This window comes from Macaca thibetana, chromosome 7, assembly GCF_024542745.1.
Source record: "Macaca thibetana thibetana isolate TM-01 chromosome 7, ASM2454274v1, whole genome shotgun sequence".
In the NCBI taxonomy this organism is placed as follows: domain Eukaryota; kingdom Metazoa; phylum Chordata; class Mammalia; order Primates; family Cercopithecidae; genus Macaca; species Macaca thibetana.
In genome coordinates, this window is record NC_065584.1 from 155431248 (window position 1) to 155437247 (window position 6000).

A 6000-nucleotide genomic window follows, 5' to 3' on the forward strand; every position below is an offset into this window, starting at 1 on the left:
ACGCCACTGCACTCCAGCCTGGGTGACAGAGCAAGACTTTATCTCAAAAAAAAAAAAAAAGAATTGACATACAAAGTCTAAAATTTACACATAAAATGAGTCCTTTTCAAACACAAAGATCTCCTTCCAGACAAGCTTTAGTTATGAATTCTATATCCAATGACTTCTCTCTTCATTTTCAGAACTTCTTGCTGCTCCTAGTAGCCCCGAGAACCCAGTGAAAAAAGCCAGTGAATAATTCCATGAAGGGGCCCATGACATCAGTCATTCTCTCCCAGCTCAGATGCCAAAGCGAATGGCTGGCAGAACCACGTGTGGCCAGAGTCATGAGGAAGGGCACCTCTACCCAGAAGTCATAGGCAGCCCAGGAAATGAGAGACTTGACGCAGTTTTCACACCCTCTTCTCTTGCCACATTGAAAACTAAAACATTGCATAAACGAGCTTTAAAAATAAAATACATAGGTCATCTTTGGCACTAACTTTAAAACAATCTGTATTTTTAGTTAACTCGCCAAAGGCTGCATCTTAGAAAACTAGAATGAGAAGAAGAAAAGGGGGAAAGAAGATGGTGTCTGCTCCATATAACCATAGACCCTCATGTAAGTTTTCTTAGTTACTCAGCACTAAAACTTCAAGAGATATCAATTCCTTCTTACAGAAGCAACTTCTTTCATCTCCCCTGTTGAGGATTGTTATGCATTTAGCTATAGCAATCTTGAGTTTACCACTTATCTTCCAAAGAAGGCTGCTTTCTACCTCTCTGTCTTCCCTGGCATTTATAGACTGTCATTCACTTATGACACACCGAGTGTGCCATTAGTTTCCATACTAGACTTCCCCAACATAATTGACCTCATACCTAAAAGCAGTTGAGATAACCACTGTGATTTCTTTGGATTTAGGTTTAACATCAAGTCTTGATTACACACAATCCAGAAGTACCCTTAGCTTCACTTTAATAGTAAGACCGATGGCCCTGAGTGCTTATGGTTGAAAGGCAAAAAAAAAACCTTCTTGATTGCCTCTTTTAAAACAGGCTACTCAGCCTGGAGCCCAGATAAACACCAGGAATTTGTTTCTGGGATCAGTAACCATCTTACTCCACAGTAAACTTTCCTGGACCTTGGAGTTTTCTTATCTTGGCCAGGATACCAAGATATGTGCAATGAGCTGAAAAACTTTCAAAACTTGAGCACTGTCAAATAAGTTGGATAGAAAAGTTTCTTGCTTTTAAATTTAAAATATGGCAGATAAAGGCTATCTCTATATATTTTAAATGATGGTTTTACTTGTCCTGCTTGTATTTTTTTCCCTCCAGATCTCCAAGGAGACTTTTAAAATTCTGGTGAGGTGTTCGGTAAATACTCTTAACTGAATTATCAATTACTAGTAAATTACATGCTGGTTCAATACCACCAGTTACTCCAGGACAACCTTTGCTACTCATCCTAACAAAAGAACACAGCAGACAGAATACGTTAAGATAAATCTCACCTTAAAATGTACTTGGGAGATGACCCAAGCTTTATGGTGGATGATGAACAATGACTTTACAGTCATTTAAATTGAAATTGCTATTGACTGTATTGGTTTCAGTTATGGGAAAGGGAAAGGGAAGGTCATAGATAAAATCTGGATATACAAATGTTCTAATAAAGTTATATATAAATGTATTTTATTATATTTTATATCATATAAAATTATCACTAGTGTTCATATGCTTTAAATGTATTTGGAATTCTTTCATCAAATATCCTTATAAATTAATATATCTTTAAGTAAATCCCGATTTTTACATTAAAAAGGAACCCATATAAGTGTAGATAAAATGTGTGTCTTAGGCCAGGCACAGTCACGTCTGTAATCCCAGCATTTTGGGAGGCCAAATCAGGCAGATCATTTGAGATCAGGAGTTCAAGACCAGCCTGGCTAATGTGGTGAAACCCCATCTTTACTAAAAATACAAAAATTGGCCGGGCATGGTGGTGGGCGCCTGTAATCCCAGCTGCTCGGGAGGCTGAGGCGAGAGAATTGCTTGAACCTGGGAGGGGAGGCAGCGGTTGCAGTGAGCAGAGATTGCGCCATTCCACTCCAGCCTGGGCGACACATCAAGACTCCCTCTCAAAAAAAAAAAAGAAAGAAAGAAAAGAAGTGTGTATTTTAAAAGGTTAACTTAAAAAATTACTGCATGATATAATACATGATTGATTGATTGACTTTTTTAACATTTGATTACCAAAAGACCCATTCCCGTCCCTTTCTGGAAGGACATAGTTCGTGAAAAGTATTTTCTGCAGGCTCCTTCTTCAAAACTACTTGAATCAATGTTTGTTTTCATTAAAAATTAAAATATAATTTTATATCCAATTGTTAAGTAATACTTAACTACAACATTTATTTGGGAGAAATGTTTAAATTAAGATACAATTCTTATATACAGTAGCATTATTCCACATTGCATTTAGGCCATCAAGACTATTTTAATAGCATATTTTATTCAAAGAGATTTGTCCACTCTTATGCCTTCATGGATTAACCAGATAGATATATTCTTTACATCATCTATTTAGTACAAATATCAAAAATATTTGATAATAATGAATCAGTGTATGCTTTCCCTCTTGCTGTTTTATGAATGTTGTTGCCACAAACAAAATATTTAAAGTAGCCAATAAATTAAAATACCAACACATGCTGAACTTCAAAAGAGCTACATTTTAATTTTGCCAGGCTAGGGAGAAGCATGTTTTATGCTCCATAAACTTCAAAACCCTCCCTGGACCTAAACAATAATTAAGAACAGTTCCTTTGAACCTTAGAAGGGTGTAGTCCATGAATTTACTTGAGTTCAAGACATCCCATTTTAAGGCTAAACTAAAAGGCATATTTCTTCTACTACTGAGACATTGATCTCTAAGAGAACAATAAACTCTCGAGATCCATGAACTTTTTGGTTCATAACTCTGAAGTGACACTCATCAAGTCAACAAATACAATAAAGCCTAAAACCCCTAACACCCAGAGGATTGAGCTCTTATTAGGCAAGTCAAACCCCAACTAAAACTACCTTGGGGAATTCCCAAATATGAATCACAGCAAATCACCTGGCAACAATAAAGGATGCTCATAAACTCTTGCAGCCAGAGAGCTCCCATTCAATACTACATGACTCCAAGTCAACATTCCTTGACAGGTAGCTGTGCAGTCTATGCCAGAATGTTAACACTTTGAATGCTTTTGTTTAAATCACACTTCCATCCAGAAAGAAATTGAGGCAACTTGTAACAAATTTCATTACCATACTTCCTGGCAACAAAGGGAGGAAATCAACCTCAGGAAGGAAGAACTTATGTTCACTATTGGAGAGAGCTTGATATTCATCCTCGAGTTTGAAATTTGGCTTTCAGCTTCCTAATAGCCAAGGCAAAACAAAAATAGAAACTAACAGTGACAGCTTTAAAACCAGGAAAGGAAAAGGCACTGAAAATTCTCAAAAGAGATAATGCTTTCCTGCTGCTACATTCTGCAATAAATTTCTCATATGAGTGTGCCTTTACTTACAGGACAGTGAGCAATGGAATAGACAACCCCCTCAACTATAAGAAATATCTTCGTTGGGTGTCCAGAGTGTTCATTCCTCCAGCAAGTGTTGGTTATCAGATGACGGGTGAGATGATACTGAGGAATCAGCAGGGAACAAGTAAACAAACAAATAAGTAAGTGACCAAGATCAATTCAGAGAATGGTATATGAGGAAAATAAAAAGGATAATGTACTAGAGAACGAAGTGGGAGGCAGGGGTGGGGAGAATGATTGTAGATTGGGTAGTTGAGGAAAGTCTTTCTGGAGAAGTGACTTTGAACTAAGGTCTGAATTACAGAAAGGAGCCTGTCAAGCATAGATGTGGAGGCAGAACACTCCAGGCAAAGAAAACAGCCAATGCAACGGCCCTAAGCAGTGCGGTATGGCTTGGCTTGTTGCAGGAGCATACTGAAGGCCAGTGTGGCTGGAGCATAGTGGGAGAAGAATATGGGCAAGAGAAAGTTGGAGAGACAGGCTGGGGCCAGCACAAAGAGGGCCTGGTGGACCAATGAAGGATTTCGAATTGTGTCCTGATAGGAAGCTAACTAAGTAGGGGATGATATGATCTTATTTATATACTAAAAAGATCTTTCTGCTGCTAGGGAGATAACTGATCATAAAAGACCAAAGGGGAAAGCAGGAAGGCATGAGCAGGACTGGGATATAGTCTAGAAATAGAGCTGCCTCGCTGGTAGACTGGATGCAGGGAGTAAGACATTAAGAATCTAGGTAGGTAGGTGGTGCTGCTTACTGAATGGGGATGACTATGGGAGCTATGTTTCCAAGGGAAAGTCAAGAGTTCTGTTTCAGTTATATTGGTTTAAGTCACCCATTGAGCATCCAAATGAGGATATATTAAGTAGGAGGCCTAAATAGCAAGAGTGAAATTCATTAATTTGGAAGTTATGGCCAAATAAGTGTAATTTAAAGCCATGAGGCCAGATAAAATCTGTCATGGAAGAAGAGGGCCAAGGGCCTAGATGCGGATACTGCAACCTTTAGAAATCAAACAGAAGACTGGGTGCGGTGGCTCACGCCTGTAATCCCAGCACTTTGGAAGGCAAAGGCAGGTGGATCACCTGGGGTTAGGAGTTCGAAACCCCATCTCTACTAAAAATACAAAAATTAGCTGGGCATGGTGGCAGGCACCTGTAATCCCAGCTACTCGGCAGGCTAAGGGAGGATTGCGCCGCTGCATTCCAGCCTAGGCGACAGAGCAAGACTTCATGTCAAAAAAAAAGAAAAAAGAAATCAAATAGAGAAAAAAGGTACCAGCAAAGAAGACTGAGAGGAAATGGCTAGAGAATAGGCAGAAACTAGAGAATGTGACACAGCAGCCAGGAGAGGGTGGTTTTTCAAAGGTCAATTCTACCAAATACCACTGAAAGATGGAGAAGCACAGAGACAGAGGAGCAACCACTGGGTTTCGCCGCAAAGGGTGTTATTAATAGCCTTTACCAAACAATTTCCATCACTTTTGGGGACAGAAGCTAAGGAAAGTAGACTGGAGAGACAATGGGAGGTGATAGGGTGTTCTGAAGGAGAGCAGAGAAATAGGGATAGCAGCTGGACAATGACAAGATATCAGTGGAAAGTTTTTTAGTTTAAGGTGGGAGAAACTAAAACATTTTTTGTAGGCTGGGAGGAGAATGATCCAGTAGAGGGGAAAGGACTAATGAAACAGAGAAGGGGGACATCTGTAGAAGTTAAGTCTTTGAGGTCAAAGGGGATTTGATCCCTCAGTTAGGAGCCTGGACATGTCATCTGCAGTAACAGGATAAAGGCCAAAAAATGCAAGTACAGATAAGTGTACGGTGGTATATTCAGTGGAAGGAAAAGACGAAGGTCCCAATGGCCTGCTTCTATTTTCTCATAAATCATGATCATCACTTTAGAGGGAGATGGGCAATGAAGAAACACCACTTTTGGAAATTTGAGGACAGATAAGAAGATATGAAATAGCCAATCTTTTTCAGTCTTACAATTCCAAAATATCAACTTGGTCTGCCTGATCTATGAAATACCCAATGTGATTCTGAGAGTGTGAATAATTTCTCAATTGATAATTTCTCAATCTTTCTACTAGCAAAGGGATTAGCTTGTACAGGAACTGCCAATATCTAAGCCACCAAATAGCAAATGCTTAATTAATGTTCCTAAGCTATAGAAGGATTGGCCAAAACATATATTCAGCAAAGCACCACATCTCACCCTTTTCTGTATGTCTACCCCACAGCACAAAGTACTACTATTACTATTACTACACAATCACTAACGTTTACTGAGATATTACCATGTGCCAAGCACTGTGCTAAGTTCTTTACATGTATTTCTTTTAATACTCCCAGAAAAGAAATGAGCAGTATATACTACTGTTATCCTAGTTTTATGAATGATGAAGCTGAAGCTTCCAAAC